The 15,436-nt window shown below is 39.5% G+C and overlaps 1 protein-coding gene across 1 annotated transcript in view; it reads right to left on the bottom strand.

Moving 5' to 3' along the window:
- OPRK1 (opioid receptor kappa 1) overlaps positions 1 to 15,436 on the bottom strand; it is an 82,889-nt gene that overhangs the window by 22,593 nt on the left and 44,860 nt on the right. The window contains exon 3 of the mRNA XM_054060673.1: positions 241 to 597. The gene's annotated coding sequence lies outside the window, so the exon portion shown is untranslated. The remainder of the gene's footprint in view (positions 1 to 240; positions 598 to 15,436) is intronic.

Below are 15,436 nucleotides of genomic sequence, written 5' to 3'. Positions count from 1 at the left end.
GATCCACCCTCACACTTTAACTCTGTCTCTCCCATCCTCCATATTCTAAGTCAAATATTATCCTAATGACAATGGCTCCTTGCTGCCTAAGCTCTGCTATAAAGTGGGGGGGGGGGGGGGCGGAGAGAGAGAGAGAAACCCACCACCTCTCTACACAGCTTTGACGTCCTGCACTGGGTTATTTTTTTCCCAATCCCATAACTGCTTTCAAAGAACAAACACATAAATGACATAAAATACCTCTTTCAGTCCAGGGAAAGGAGCAGAGTCTTCAAACAGATGTTCTTCGCGGTAAAAGAAAAAAAATAGAGCAGTTCCACTTGACTCCTGGAAGTACCACTGACGTTCTAGGACTTTTGAACATGAGGCACCTGCACCTTCAGAGAGGAGTGCTGGCAGTGCAGCCGATTCCGGAGCTTGAGATGCGACGTGGTAGCAGCAGTTGCTGCTGTTCCAGCTCCCACCACTTCGCCTTTTCCCTCTCAGGCTCCCTCTGCCTCCCTCTTACTCTGCCAGGTCTCCAGCAGCACTCTGCACTGGTGCACACGTTCTCCTCTGTCTCTGTCCCTGCAGCTCAGAAGCTCACATGACTTCTGTCTAAACACCAAGAGGCAGATAAATTAAAAGAAAAGCAAAAAATAAGTTCTGCAATGAATGAATGCTTATTTTTAATACACGTTCCTGAGTTGCCTTTCCCCACTCCCCTTGCTCTCCCAGGCCTCAAACAATGATCCTCTCTGTCTTATTAAATCCCACGTGCTTTTACAGAATAGTAGATGCTAAATAAAACAGGAATTTTCAGTTTAAACGCCTTGCCTGGCCCATCAGCTATTTCATGGCTCAGATTCATAATCATGCATCCAAAACACTTCTCACTGGGTGGCTGTGCCCCTGTTCCTTTGCATCTGCAACTTGGAGAAAAGTCAGAAGCTGGCTACCAAACAGACAGAGGCACTCTGATTGCTGTCCTAAGATTATTCAGGCTGTTCCACAACATGTTAAAAGCCAGTTCCCTGTGGCAGTGTCAGAGCTCTGCTTTCCCCAGGCTCCAGCTGCATCCAGGGATGGAGAGATGTTGTGTTCAGAAATCACATCCCTCAGAGCTTATCCCTAATCTACTCCATCAAGTAGGGGTTGGGAATGCAGCAATCTGTGTCCAGAATATCCTTTAATTTGCACAGTCCTTGAAATCTCCACTAGAACTCCCTCTAAATGGCAAATTAGAGAGGTCAAGTGAGTCCCTGAGTTGTTCCCACTCCTTTGGAAGAGGTGGGCGATTCTGAGAGATTCTCAGGGTTAGGTGGAAGAGAGGGAGAAATAAGCAACAGTTTGTCACTCTGCAATTGCTACAGCTGGATCAGAAACTTCGATATGAGGAAAAAAAGTATATTATTGCTCTGCATAAATCTAAAGCACGTATGATGTAAAAAACTGAGTAACATCAACAGCAGACTCAGAGCTTTTCTACTATAAGTGGCTGGATGGTAAGCTACTCTTTCTCTAAATTCTGTGCTGAAACACTCCAGTGATCTTAGAGCTAGCACCAAAAAAAAGATGTGCTCATAGTTACAGTCACTGATCCTTAGTGGAGAAGGGAAGGGAAGGGAAGGGAAGGGAAGGGAAGGGAAGGGAAGGGAAGGGAAGGGAAGGGAAGGGAAGGGAAGGGAAGGGAAGGGAAGGGAAGGGAAGGGAAGGGAAGGGAAGGGAAGGGAAGGGAAGGGAAGGGAAGGGAAGGGAAGGGAAGGGAAGGGAAGGGAAGGGAAGGGAAGGGAAGGGAAGGGAAGGGAAGGGAAGGGAAGGGAAGGGAAGGGAAGGGAAGGGAAGGGAAGGGAAGGGAAGATGCAAGTGTTTTCTCTTGTAATCCTAGTGAAATTCCTTGAATGAATAAGGAACATGGGGGAAGTGAAATATGTAAAAACAGCAGGTGGGAAGGGCTTCAGTGTTGTCATTTTTTGTTAACAAGAGCTAAAGCAAAGAGCTGCCCCCATAAGCACATAGCTTCAAAAACTTAACAGTGTGCCGGGACATTAATTCAGCCCTGACTCAGATGTAAGAATGAACCACATATGAACCACATTGAATCACTGGCACGACTCTGTGCAGCACCTGCTCACCCTGCCACAGCAGAGACACAGCTCCATCTCTCCACTGCATGCAGATTTTGAGTGGAAGTTGCTTAGTTGCTGACATTGTTTCCCAGAAGACCATGACACTTTCTAGGTTTTAGATATGCAGGATAGGCTTGAAGTTCAATCATTAATTTTTATACTTAATATTTTGATATGGGATCATTTGCAGAGGTCACTTCTTATTGTGGAGGTTGGGAAGGAAACCAGATGAGTTAAGTCGAGCAGGCCATTGAGACGGTCTTTTTTCAGTCCACAACTGGTTTTTACTACTTTATTGACCAAAGGCTACAATAATAGTGAACCTGAGTAAGGGTAGGAGATCATGGAAATGCTTTCTGCTGGCTCTAGTTGCCAGGGAAACAAGGTTCTCCTGTCCATGTGCATCCAGAATTATTAGCTCTCTATATGAACGCGGGTCTCAGGCAATGGTGTATGTTATCCTCTTGGGAGACCAACAAGGGAGAGGAAGGAGAAAAAGAGATGTAAAAAAGTATATGTAATACTGCTTCCTAAACAGTTTTCATACAGATATTCTGGTCATAGCAGTCGAAATTTTCAGCATAGGACTTGTGCTTTTTTCTTGATCTTGTAGATGGCAGTAATTTATGTTACCTTTCAAAACACATTGCTAGTACAGATGTTCACTTGTAGCCTTCAGAAACCACTCCAACGAAAACCTAAGCATGAGGACAGTCTCTGTGGCCTGTCTTGAGACATACCCATCTTCCACAGGAATGTCCTTGGGATGGTAGGGCAAGACCAGACACCCTCAAACTGCCAACAGCAGCGAGGCACTAGGTGGATATTGAAAGGTTTCTGACCCCAGGAATTAAAAAAGGAGGGGTGTCAAACAAACAAGCTAAATGTTGGCAAGCAGGTAGGTGACTGGGAAGAAGTTCAGCAGGTCACAACAAGAGACCATTTGCTCTGCTCTGCTGTCACCCTGCCACTCCCCAGCCATGTGGCACACAAACCAATGCCTTGGAGCAGGGTCAGGGTTGTCAAAGCATGTCACAACTTTACCATGCATTTGATTTCAAGGTCCCCAACTAGTAGTTTTTTATCTCCCCACATTTCTGGAGTAGGCTGCAGCTGTAACTCCAGTGGAGATGCAGGGATGCTGATAGCAGCTGAATACAGGCTTAAGAACAACTTTGAGTGCCTGTCTTTACAAGATAGCATTGTACTATTCCTTAGACATCTGTAGACCAGATATAGATATAGATATAGATATAGATATAGATATAGATATAGATATAGATATAGATATAGATATAGATATCTGGTCTACAGACCAGATCATCTGATACAGATGGGTTTTTTAAAACTAAAGAAACAAAACAGCCTCTGTAATTATTATTTACAATTACTTTTTTTGTAGGGCATGCTATACCTAACCATTTTTTGCAGTGAATTGGCTTCCCGGCATGTGGAAGCACAGTTCTGCTGATAGCTGGTAGTCTGCTCCAGGGAGGGAATGGGGATCAGCAAACACAAACCTAACATTCACCCAGCTTTGGCTCTGAGGCACAAGATGCTCTTAATGCCATTGATAAGTTTTATGGGGATAAATAAAAGTCACTTTAAAATTAGCCTGGTCTTTTCTTTTTTGGGATAATCCCAGTGGATTATGTGGGATAAGTAATGGCTTCTCCCCAAAGAGCTCAAGCTCCTGCAGATCCTTCTCTTTACGTTTTTGACAAGAAAAGAAAGATGATTCATTTTCAGGAGGTAAGAACTGTGTTGATTATATGCCAATGATACCTAAATCCTAATTTTCTTTGCTTCAGACTTGGAATTGTTTTTTTGCTTTTTCTGATGCCTGGCAGAAGTAAGAATCAGACTGAAAACCAGTGGTGTACCTGGAGCTAGACAAAAGCAAATTTTACGTACACGAGACCTAAATCTGCCCCCTCTGCCCTCCTGTGCTTCCTGATTTTGGCACCTTCATTCATACATAATTAGCTGCTTAAGCACAACAGTGTTGTGATGAAAGAGGGGTGAATTTAATTCTCAGAAAAGGGGCTGTGCCTGCATCAGCTGACTAAGCCAGTGTCTGATGACTCCAGGATAGACTGGGGAAGCTAAAGCTCCCTTACCCATTTCTATTTTCCTTTTCCAGGGCTAATAGAATCTATTAGTTGTTCAGTCAACACCTCAGAGAACACACTTGAGCTGTTGGAGCAAACTGTATATTAATAGGGATGCTGAGAGTGAAGAGTATCAAGAAAAATCATGTATGGAGGGCAAAGTTTTTCTTGGGGCAGGAACAGGAGTGATGGGAAAGGGGGATTATTTAGATATTTATGTGAACCTGTTAACCTGCAAAACAAACCTGGATTATTTGAGGTTATTTGGGTTTATCTGAGGGCCACAGAATAAAGGGTTAAGAACTTCAAAGCAGTTACTCAAACACAAGGGTCTGGAGGAAGCTCAGAACGTGTCAGACTGCACAGAGACCCCATTAGCAGAGCACACCCAGAAAAACTGGAGTCCTGTACGAGTCAGAGACAGACACCCACGGGAGAAGGCAGTCGGTACCCTCTCCCATCACTGTTTTCCGAAGAAACAGCAGAGAGGGTCGATGCCCCCACACAGTGCCACCAGGCACAGAAGCCACTCCTCATGTCCTGTCCCAGCACTGTCATGTCCCTGTACTCCTTTCTTATTCCAGGGAGTGCAGTGATAGGACGAGGGGTAAGCTGAGAGAGGGTAGATTTAGATTAGATGTTAGGAAGACCCTTTTTACTGTGTGGACAGCGAGGCACTGGAATGGGTTGCCCAGAGAAGTCGTGGATGCCCCATCCCTGGAGGTGTTCAAGACCAGGGTGGATGGGGCTTTCAACAGCCTGACCTGGTGAAAACTGTACCTGCCCATAGCAGGGCAGGTGGAACTAGGTGATCTTCAAGGTCCCTTCTAACCCAAACCATTCTATGATACTTAGCAGCATCGAGCAACAGAAATGCATTAAGCATTTTGCAGCCATTTGCTTCTGTGTGTGAAATGGCATTTATTAGAAGATAAAGACAAAAAGGCATTTCAGCTGATGTATAAAATGTCACAAAGAGGACGACTGAGCATTTTACACTGCATTTCTTTGTTTTTACTGAACTATATAGTACCAAGAGTGAAAATTAATCTGAAGACTCATGCTAATGTTTTGTAGCATATGGAAGCGCACCTTTTGGGACATTTGCTTAAACATGTGATGCAAGAAGAAAGTGAATCTGAAATCAGGTTTTTCAATTGCTTACCGCCAAGTTGGGAACCAAATTGGAAAACTCATGCTTCACATAGAAGAGTACTAAGTGGGTCATATAAAATACGAAAGCCTAGTTTTATTGCCATTGCTCACTGTGTGTAGTGCCACTAAATTCAGTGATACTGCTCATGGAGTGAAAATGCCAGGCTAAAAATTTTATTTCTGAAAGAGAAGGAGAAGGAGAAGGAGAAGGAGAAGGAGAAGGAGAAGGAGAAGGAGAAGGAGAAGGAGAAGGAGAAGGAGAAGGAGAAGGAGAAGGAGAAGGAGAAGGAGAAGGAGAAGGAGAAGGAGAAGGAGAAGAAAATTATCCCTAGAGCTACAACACGGAAAACTGCAAGAGCAAACCAAGCTGAATAAAACCTACATAGGGAGGAAATGTTGGGTAGGTGTCACTAGTGAGAGCAAGTGGCACCAAAAAGAAATATCCAGTGTAAATAAAGACTTTGGCAAGGGAACAAAGAAAATCATCAAAGGCTTAGACGTTACATTGAAGTATATTCCACGTGACTGAGTTGTCTTCACCTTTTCTCTGATTTCACGACTTCTACTGTTAATATGACTGCCTATTATTCCAAATTATCAGCATATTCATAACGTGAATGGCAGCAAGGCAGTTCCTTTTATTTGAATAAATTAGAATCCCATACCAGCTAATTTTCCAAAGTATTTTTCAGTTCTGGTAAAAGAAGATTACTAATTGCTTTAGGTCGCTAATTGCTCTAAGCACTGAAGACTTTTTTCTTTTAGTATTGCATACATCCTTTGAAGTCTGAAGAATAGAAAGTATTTTATTGCCCAATGGTTTTATTTCCATTATTTCAATATCATACTTTAAGTGATAACACCATTGTGCCTTTACTGCCTGTGACTTCTTACTTGCTCTGTTATGCAAAGTAGCAGAAACTCCTGCTTTCTAGCAGCAGGGAGAGTTGGCCATTTTACACAGATGGCTGTAAAGGTGGAACAAGCCTATTTTTATCCACACAGGCTATTAAAGGCATTAAACATGCATAGAAGTGCTTTTTTCGTATGACACAAACAAATCACTAATTAGCTTTAGAAAACACAAGACATGCATCCAGCCTGTAATGTTTCAGACAATACATAACCCTTTGGTTCTTCTGTATCCTACAGACTGAAACTCTCTAAAAAAAATTTCCATTAGAGGGACTGAAACCAACAATCAACTTCTTATGCAGATATGCAATTTCTAACAAAATTTGCTTTGTGACTAAAAGAAACGTTATTTCTAAAATTAACTTACTGATAACCAGAATGTGAACACTTATTACAGGTGTGCCATCCAATGGCTCTAGGAACATTTGCACAACAGACAAATCCCAGTGCCTTGTATAGTAGGTTTTCCTCAAGTCAGAAAAGCTCAAGTTCTGCAAATGACCAATTTTTGAGCATTATTTGTGTAGAAGCTGTCTATTTTAATTGCACTTTATTGCTGCCAAAGACGGAAGATGGATGCATACGTACACATACAGGGAGAGTGAGAGGGAGATCCAGCAGCTGAGGCTGGCAAGTAGGTTCATGGTTAGAGTTACAGAAACAACACATCTTTAGCCTTTTGTTTTGCAGCCAGTGCATTGTAGATAAGAAATATTCACAGAAAGGTTGCTCTCTAGTCTAGTAGCAAAAACTCTGCTAGACATGTAGAAAGCCAAGGCTCACCTCCTTGTTCCAAAACATTAACAATAACTATATTAAACTTTTACCTGCTGGCCAAGCAAGCTGTCTTTACTGTCTTCCACAAGTAGTATATTTGATTTCATCCAGAACATTCACATTTAAATTGCTAATAGCAATTAGCTAATAGCAATTTAACCTGTAAATTCTGGTAATAGAATCATGTTTCAACATAAATAATAAAATAATCTCCCTACATTTTTAGATGTGAATCTGAGTGCCTTATTTCAAGTCGTTTAAATCTGAAGTTTCAACTGTAGATTTTGAGTGAAATTTACCTGGAATTTTACCAAGTGTATATGGATTGTTCTGTAGTTTATAGCCACAGGATGCTTGTAGAATGCTTCATCCAGCTCTTAAATTAATGAAGAGTTAGGAAAGTCTCAAAAACTATTCAGAATAAATTTATTGTGTTAGCATTAAGCCATAAATTCAGACACAATTATGGGTCCTCTAGCAAGATAGGTTTCTTATTTATGATGTTAAAATCAACATGGAAGACGCTAAAAGTTACAAAAAAAATTGTTCAAAATAAATGATGTCCTACTGTTCTGGAATAGTCAGATGAGTGTAGCAGAGTTAAAATATTTATTGCAGCTTTGCTAAATCTGCACCCTTCTAATGCTGCATGGCAGTGACCCACACAATATTGTTTCAGAAATCTCAATTGTATATGTGTCATCTCATAGGAGAGTTTCAGAAATCATCTTAGATGATAACAGAGATGAATCCTGGTTCAAAGGAAATGAGGTTTTATAGACAGACTTACTGAGTGCAAAAGATCATAATGGGGTGTTATCTATGCTTTTCAGAACAGTGCAGAACACCTCTCGTCATTGACTTTACCTCCATTATTAGAAATACTGAAAATAAAAGTTCTGCTTTTAGGAACCAAACATGATGAAAGAGGAGAGAAGAGCTGTCCTACAGGAGGGATGACACTCTACATTTTGTATATAGTCTGGATAATACAAGAATGAATCATTTGAAAGTAGACAGAATTCAACAGAGTCCTCTGCTGTTGTACCTTTGTGGTCTTGGGGAAAAAAAAATATAATGAGCTCAAGGCTACCGGAAAAAGATGCATTCCTGAGTTTCCACAAGTGTCTTAGGGGAGAAGAAGCAGATAAACTGGTTTTATAATTAGATTTTCTCTTCTGTTTGTGTCTATGGCAACAAAGTAACCAGGGATGGTCAGAGTCTATGGTCATCCCTGCTGCTTAGCCCAGCCCCGCAGGCAAGATCAGTCCCACGGCCCCTGGAAGTGCTTCATGCAGGCGTGCCAGGTTTAGGTGGTTCTCTTTCTCGGAGGTTGCCATGGAAGCTCCTTAGTAACTCAGCACTGATATGCCTTTACTGTGCAATTACCCGCTGGCAGTTTGGCTCAAAAAGCCTGCAGTCCCTCAGAATTATGACTAATCCTAAGGCCCGTGCCGTGCTTCATCTGACACTAGTGTCGTGTGCCTGTGGTTTGCCTTTACTTGTTAGCCCTCCATTCACACTGCTGGTTTTCCTGGTCAACTCATTCTTCCTGTAATTCCTGCTCCGCATTTGATAGTTTACCCCTGCGGCTTAGTACATTACACCAAGCAATTGTGTATATATTAAGGAAAAAATCATGAAGCAATACAAGAAATATTTAATGCAAACTCTTGTAATACAACCATTTCTTCATACCTAAGGTAACAGGTTAGTTATAATCAGGTGAAATAGTAACCTTATCTATATAATGTGAGTTTTCTACAGACACCATTTCTGCAGAAACTTATTTTGCAGACTGTGTTCGTGGATATTGTTCTTTTGCAGATTTTGTCACTTGAAAGGATAAATTAGGCTTTACCATTTCCAGATTAATAACGCCTCCTGAAGAAAGGGTGTTTCTGGGAAAGGATCCAGGTCTATATTTTTGACCTCTGTACTGTATATATGCAGAGGTACCTCTTTCCCTATGTGATTGCCCCACATTTCCTTATAGCAATGCACTAAATGGATTTTGAGAGTACAGTCCACTAAAAGAAATTTTCTTTATAATTATGTGTCCAGGAAGGTAGAGGATTTTTAAATCCCTCAACTCTTCTTTTATTTCCCTGTAGGTCTTGTTTTGTGCATAACTGGGCATGATTAAATAAATTATGCCAGCGAAATTGTCTGAACCAGCCCTGCATCAGGGAAGAAGGAAAATGCCATTGCTAACAGGAACTTTCTGCATATGGTACATTCTGATTAGCTTTAACACAGTGTTTTACAAACTGCTTAAGTATTGCTATACTGCCGTGAGGCAAATACTCTAAATAAGCTCACTCCCTCTAAGACAGAGAAAACACATAAAGCACTGTACTTCCAGACATAAAGAAGGAATCAATAAGAGGTCTGGAAGCAGTCTCAAAAGTCCCTTCCTTTTTTCTCCCTACTTATTCTCTCCTTTAGAAGAGTGTGTGTCTGGCCTTTCTGCAAGCTTTCTCATCATTCCTCTTCCTAAAGCTTTTTCTTTGTGTTAATATCACTGGGCAATTATGCATCTACCAAAAGCTATCCACCAGAGGCCGAAAGACTCGGTTCAATTAGCCCTGCTAGTAAGGCCCTACAAGACAGACCTTTTAAAATACTGGGTTATTTTTCTATTGCCCCAGATCAATAAGAAGGACAGAAAACAAAAACATGCCTAACATCGTACCCTGTGGAAACATCTATCCTTAGTATTTACCACCATCTGCATTTTCAGGAAATTGGCCACTTTTGTAGTCCAAATACAGTTCTTTACTATGCAGGAGAAGGGGAGAGGTTATGTGAGCCTTTATGAGAGCAAAACTACAAAGTGAAAGCAAAACTACAAAGTGGGAAAGTGGTTTAGCCTCATGACCTTTTCATTGCAACTAAGAAGCTAAAACCCAAGAAAATAAGAAAGGATGGCACATTAAATTCTGACACTGATATATCTCTAAGGTGCAACCGCTATAGATATGAAATACAGCTGCCAAATTATAATTTATCCTCAAATTTAGGGCCTTCAAAATTCTATAAAATAATTAAAAATAATTGGAAAATGCCCCCAAGGCAAATTATTCACTGTTAAATAGCTGACTCCATAGTTCTCCTTCTACAACAGATGATGCACATACTTTTGCTTTTAAAATACTATACGTGGACATATCTTTCTTCCTATGATCATCTCCCCAGACTTTATTGGTATTAAACCATTCCCATTCTTATTTTTAAGAAAGTTTTTTCTTTTGTCTTTCTTCATTTTATGCTCAGCAGAAAATAAATATTTCCTTTTCAATCAGTGCTTCTGCAACTAAATTCTGATCACATGACTACTAATCTCTTCACCACGAAATCCAGACTTCGTGTCCACTAGATACCTATTTGCCTTTTGTGGCGCCGACATAAACATGTAAATATGAAACACAATATGAAATAAGGTAGGGTAGTAGCTTCCCTGGTTCAAATTTGGATTTTTTTTACCTTCTAGGGTACCAATTTTGTGCTAACCTTACAAGCTTAGTGACTCTTTATCAATAAAAAAATTATGTTCCACACCTGTCAAATATTTAATTTATGAAGCATAAATACAGTTGCATATGAAAAAAAATCATTAAACATCTTTTGAAAGTTTTATACATTTTCACCAACACAATCATTCCCCTTTACATGTAAAGGCAAATTGTTCATAGTTAAAAATAACAGACTTTCAAAAGACAAGTAATGCCTGGCTAACAAGCATGATTCCAGAATGAATAATATTTTAAAAGCATATTTAACCTACTCTGACCTAAATGTATTTTTCACTGAAAGTTGGAACAAAAGAATAAACGTTGATAAACATGCTTCCATTGAAAAATGTTTCCAACAACTTTGATGGCTACAATTGTTTGGCACGACTACGCCACTTTGCTGAATCACCAAGTTCAGCAAAATAGGATTAAGTTTGGGGCCCACCCGCCTTGCCCCAGAGCAGCCAACAGAAAGGCATCAGTAGGAATCCTTGGAGAAAAATGAGAGAGCTCCCTCTACAGCAAGCAAAGGAAGACCCCTTCTGCCTTTTCCCATAGCTCCCAGTGGAAGGTTGTTCCCAGAGGGTTTGAAATCAGCCTTTAAGAAGTTACAGCTGTGCAGGTAGCAACACTCAACCCGTGCCATCTCCAAGACTCTATTGTTTTGGGTTTCAGAGCAACTTTTAATACTGGATCTGGTGGGTGGTTTTGGTTTAATCTGTGCTAACTTTCAGCCTTTAGCTTATTGATTTCGAGAGAAATTGGCAAAGAAAAGCATTCAGCCACTTCAGAGAACAAGGTTAGGCAGTTTGGTTTTACCTTGGTTTTTTTGCTGAGTCTTTCTTGTACTGACACATCTTAGCAGAAAGACCTTGTATTTTTCAGAACAGAATCACCTTGAGCTACAAGAACATTGCTCGTATGGAAATTTCCCCAAATGGTATTGTGTTAAAAGCTTTTGAAAAATCTCGCTTAGTAAGTGCCTCAAGGAGACTTGTCAGACCATAGGATGATGACATCTTCATAGACTCTTCTCACCCCGAGCAGGTTGACTCCAACTGAACACAGCAATCTCAGCTCATCAGGTCCTGCCCCAGTGCTGAGGCAGCAAAGAAGAAAAAAAAAAAGAGTATACAGAGGGAAAGGAAAAAAAGGAATAAGGCTGGGAAGACCGGACAAAGAAAGGCAGAGAGAGAGAAAAGCAGATGGCTGTTTGCCTGCTGGCTTTACTTATAAGACATAATAACTGTAGAAACTACATGGCAAAAATATTTTTAATTCTAATTGCTGTAGAGAGAGTGCAGTCTAAGAAAACAGGCTGTGATATTTTTTTAGCTTGTGAACAGAGACTGTAAATATGATTGATTTGGTCACTTGAATATTTTTTTACCTGTTCCACGTTAGCATTTCTTTTTTAACATATCTGGTCAGCACACAAACAATTGAATAAAATAAGTCCAGAAGAAAATGCAAAGATTTGAATGATATCTCCCCTAGATTTTCCAAAATCCAGCTATAGGGCAGTAACTTTCAAAAGCTTTGATTTGTCTAGTCTGAGGCAAACCCAAATCTGAAGGCTTTCCAAGTCAGACTACAGGGAATTACTAGTTCAGGGATTTCTTCTACAAACAATGTCCAGCAGGACAACTCCCGAACAAAAACATTCTGTAATTATATTCATTCTTTCCTCTATATTGCCTTTTTAGGTCAGGAGTTTGTAGGAAATACCATCAGATTATTTATTACTTTCCACCTCATTGCAAGGTGGATAAGAAAATTCACCTCTTCTACAAACACATTTAATAAGTTTATTAAAAAAAAAAAAGATGTTTGAAGTAAATCACCCAAATAGATTGAGGTTAGGCTTGAAAAAATGGATCCTCTAAAGTCCTATGCTTCTCAGTGATTTCACTACCCTGATGTCTGCAGGTACTCAGCAGTGCAACTAGTATTGTCCTTGTTATCTGATGGGGTCCTTTTGTTACCCCATTTGTGACCCTTATTTGGTACCTGATTTTCGTTAGTGTGATATGATGAACCTTCTACAGCCATGCAAGTACACCGTCCCAGGCAGGACCGTCAGTCTGATAAGCATTTGTTGCTCATGAATGCCTTCAGCTCCACCAGTGTGAAATTAACTTCTTTTCTGGCATTACCAAAACAAAGATCTACTAAAACCAGCAGAAGATCTAGTGTGGGTTGAGGGCTTATTTCCCCTTCCTCTGTCTTTCCCGTCCAGTTTTCTCCCCTCAAAACTCTATAGTCTTTGGTCTGAGAATATATTTGGAGAAAAAGACAGACATTACTTCACAAACCGCTTAAGCACTTACAGTAGCCTGTAGAACTAATAAAACTAAGATTATAAAAGCTAGAGTAAAAACAGAGGGAAAATCCTGACCATTTTCCAACGAACAGAAAAACACACATTGAGTGTTTCACCATCATTATGATACCTTTAATTTCCATTATTTATGGGGTTTAAAAAAGGCAGAAAAAAGAAATTTTTAGTACATGAAAGATGGACATTTCTACACTGAATTCTTCCTAACTGCATATCCTATCTTTTTAAAAAATCTTTAGACAGATCTTCACCTATCTCTCACATGGAAAACCTTGCATGGAAGTTTTCACAAGAATTTGATGAATTTCTGCTTTGTTGTTAACAAAAATATCTGAATTTGGAAGGACAGTTATGCTGGCATTTGAGTGCTTCTAATTAAATTTACATAAATTTACCTCGAAGCTAAAGTGTCTACAGAAAATAATATTCATTTAGTATAAAAGCATTTTTTATTATTTTCAAGTCTGTTTTGATTATGAATGTGATTTGATAAAGCATTTAATATTTGTAAGGAGGACCAAGGATGGATATCAAGTGGTATTTTTTAGTACTAGAAAAAACATACAGATAACAAAAATTTAATTTGCAATTAGGCTAACAAAATCATGGCTAATCTAGAATGCAAGGCTATAAACCAACATAATAGTCTAGATATGTTCCGCAGAGATTACATGCTTCCAGTCTAAAGAAAGATGCAGAACAACATGTTCTTACTGACATTAATTCACATGTTATTCCCAGAGAACTACTCAATCACACACTTAGAGGTAGTAATGGAATGGGGTAAAAATGCACTGTCCAAGTAGATAAACAGTACTCAAACTGACATTTGGAAAACACAAATTTATTAAATACTTCATCATACAGTACATTTTTTAGTGTGTTTGCTTGGAAGGAATTTGGTCCTCATCACTTCTATCTGTTTCAACTTTCCTCATATAAACAATAAAACAGGGCACTGTGCTCCAGACAACTAATCTGTGTCAAACCTGGTCAGTGATCATCATGGAGACCTTTAAGAACCCATAAATGCTTTAAAAATAAAATAAGCTGTTCTAGCAGTACTGGAACAATTCCTGTCCTGTTTAAAACCTCTGTCTTCATCCTCTCCCTCATATGGGTCTCCTAATGTGTGCTCTTTTCACCATCCAGCCATTCAATTTCACTAAACCCATCTCATATGCATCAAAAACTTTTGATTATTCTTTTGACAAGCTGGTTAAAATTGGCCAATGGCTTTAAAAGCCATTAGGAGAGACAGAGAGAGACATGTGATATTTAGTTTTCCTACTGGATTGTAGCAACAACAGAAGGAAAGAAATATCTTCCAGCAATGACTGTCCAATCTATTTTCGTTATAGGTACAAGTAGTGACAGAGACTGCAACATGAGTTCTGATCCACTGCTTCCATCTGCCAGAAGAAGAAGATGGCGTAAGCTGCCACAAAATGTGAAAATGTCTGAAGACGGAAAAGGACAGTTGCTGAGGAAAAAAAAAAAGAAACAAAACACAGAATGAATAAAAGCTTTTAAGATTAACTCAGTTATGAGAAAAAATGCAACCAAAAAAAAAACCTATATGCAACAAGAAATACATAATGAAAGGCATAGACCTGTTGGAGCAGGAAGGACTGGCAGAACTGAGATAGCTCAGCCTGGAGAAGGCTTCAGGGACACTTTATTGTGGCCTTTCCATACTTAAATGGGGCTTATAAGAAAGATGGGGACAGACTTTTCACCAGGGCCTGTAGTGACAGGACAAGTGGCAACAGTTTTAAATTGAAAGAAGGCAGGTTTAAACCGGACAATAAGGAAGAAATATTTTATGGTGAGAGTGGTGAGGCAACACTGGTGGTTTTTTTCTTTACTACTTAGTTTTGCATCCTTTGTATTTGGCAGGTTTGGTAGCTCTTGGACTGAGTTTACAATCTACTTTTTATTTTAGTTACATTTGTCATACATTATTTTTACTAATCTCTGAGACATTTGCAAAAGTAACTGTACAAAAAAATAGCAAATACTTTGTCTGGAAAATTGTCACAAGACCAGTAGGAAACAGCAAACAAGGATTTGCAGCAGAGAAATAATTTTTGCATAAGTAGGCTACTGTTTCTCCTTTCTCCAGCACCGATAAAGCTGTAATCACAAGCAGGATAGATTAGTCTGAGAATTTTTCTAGTTATGGTAATTATTATACACTGAAGGTTTTATTTCAAAAGCAGGCAGAAATCATAGGGACATTCTTAAATCATAGGGGAAAGGGAATAATCCTCAAGAATGATGGCAGACTTGCACTGATTTTTTCTTTGTTAAGGGTAATATATGCAAAAGAAAACAGAAAAATATATCCTATAAAATATTCTGGAAAGTAAATTATAATGAGAGATCATGGTCCTTAACATAAAATGTGAGGCAAAGCAAATTCCTTAAAAAAATAAACTGCTAAAACTAACTCATGACACTTCTGATCCTTGAACTAGGCATATATAATCCTGAGACAATCAGATTGCTTCT

Source organism: Cuculus canorus, chromosome 2 (genome assembly GCF_017976375.1).
Source record: "Cuculus canorus isolate bCucCan1 chromosome 2, bCucCan1.pri, whole genome shotgun sequence".
NCBI classification, from domain to species: domain Eukaryota; kingdom Metazoa; phylum Chordata; class Aves; order Cuculiformes; family Cuculidae; genus Cuculus; species Cuculus canorus.
The sequence above is the reverse complement of the archived record's forward strand: the minus strand, read 5'-3'. Positions and strand labels throughout refer to the sequence as shown.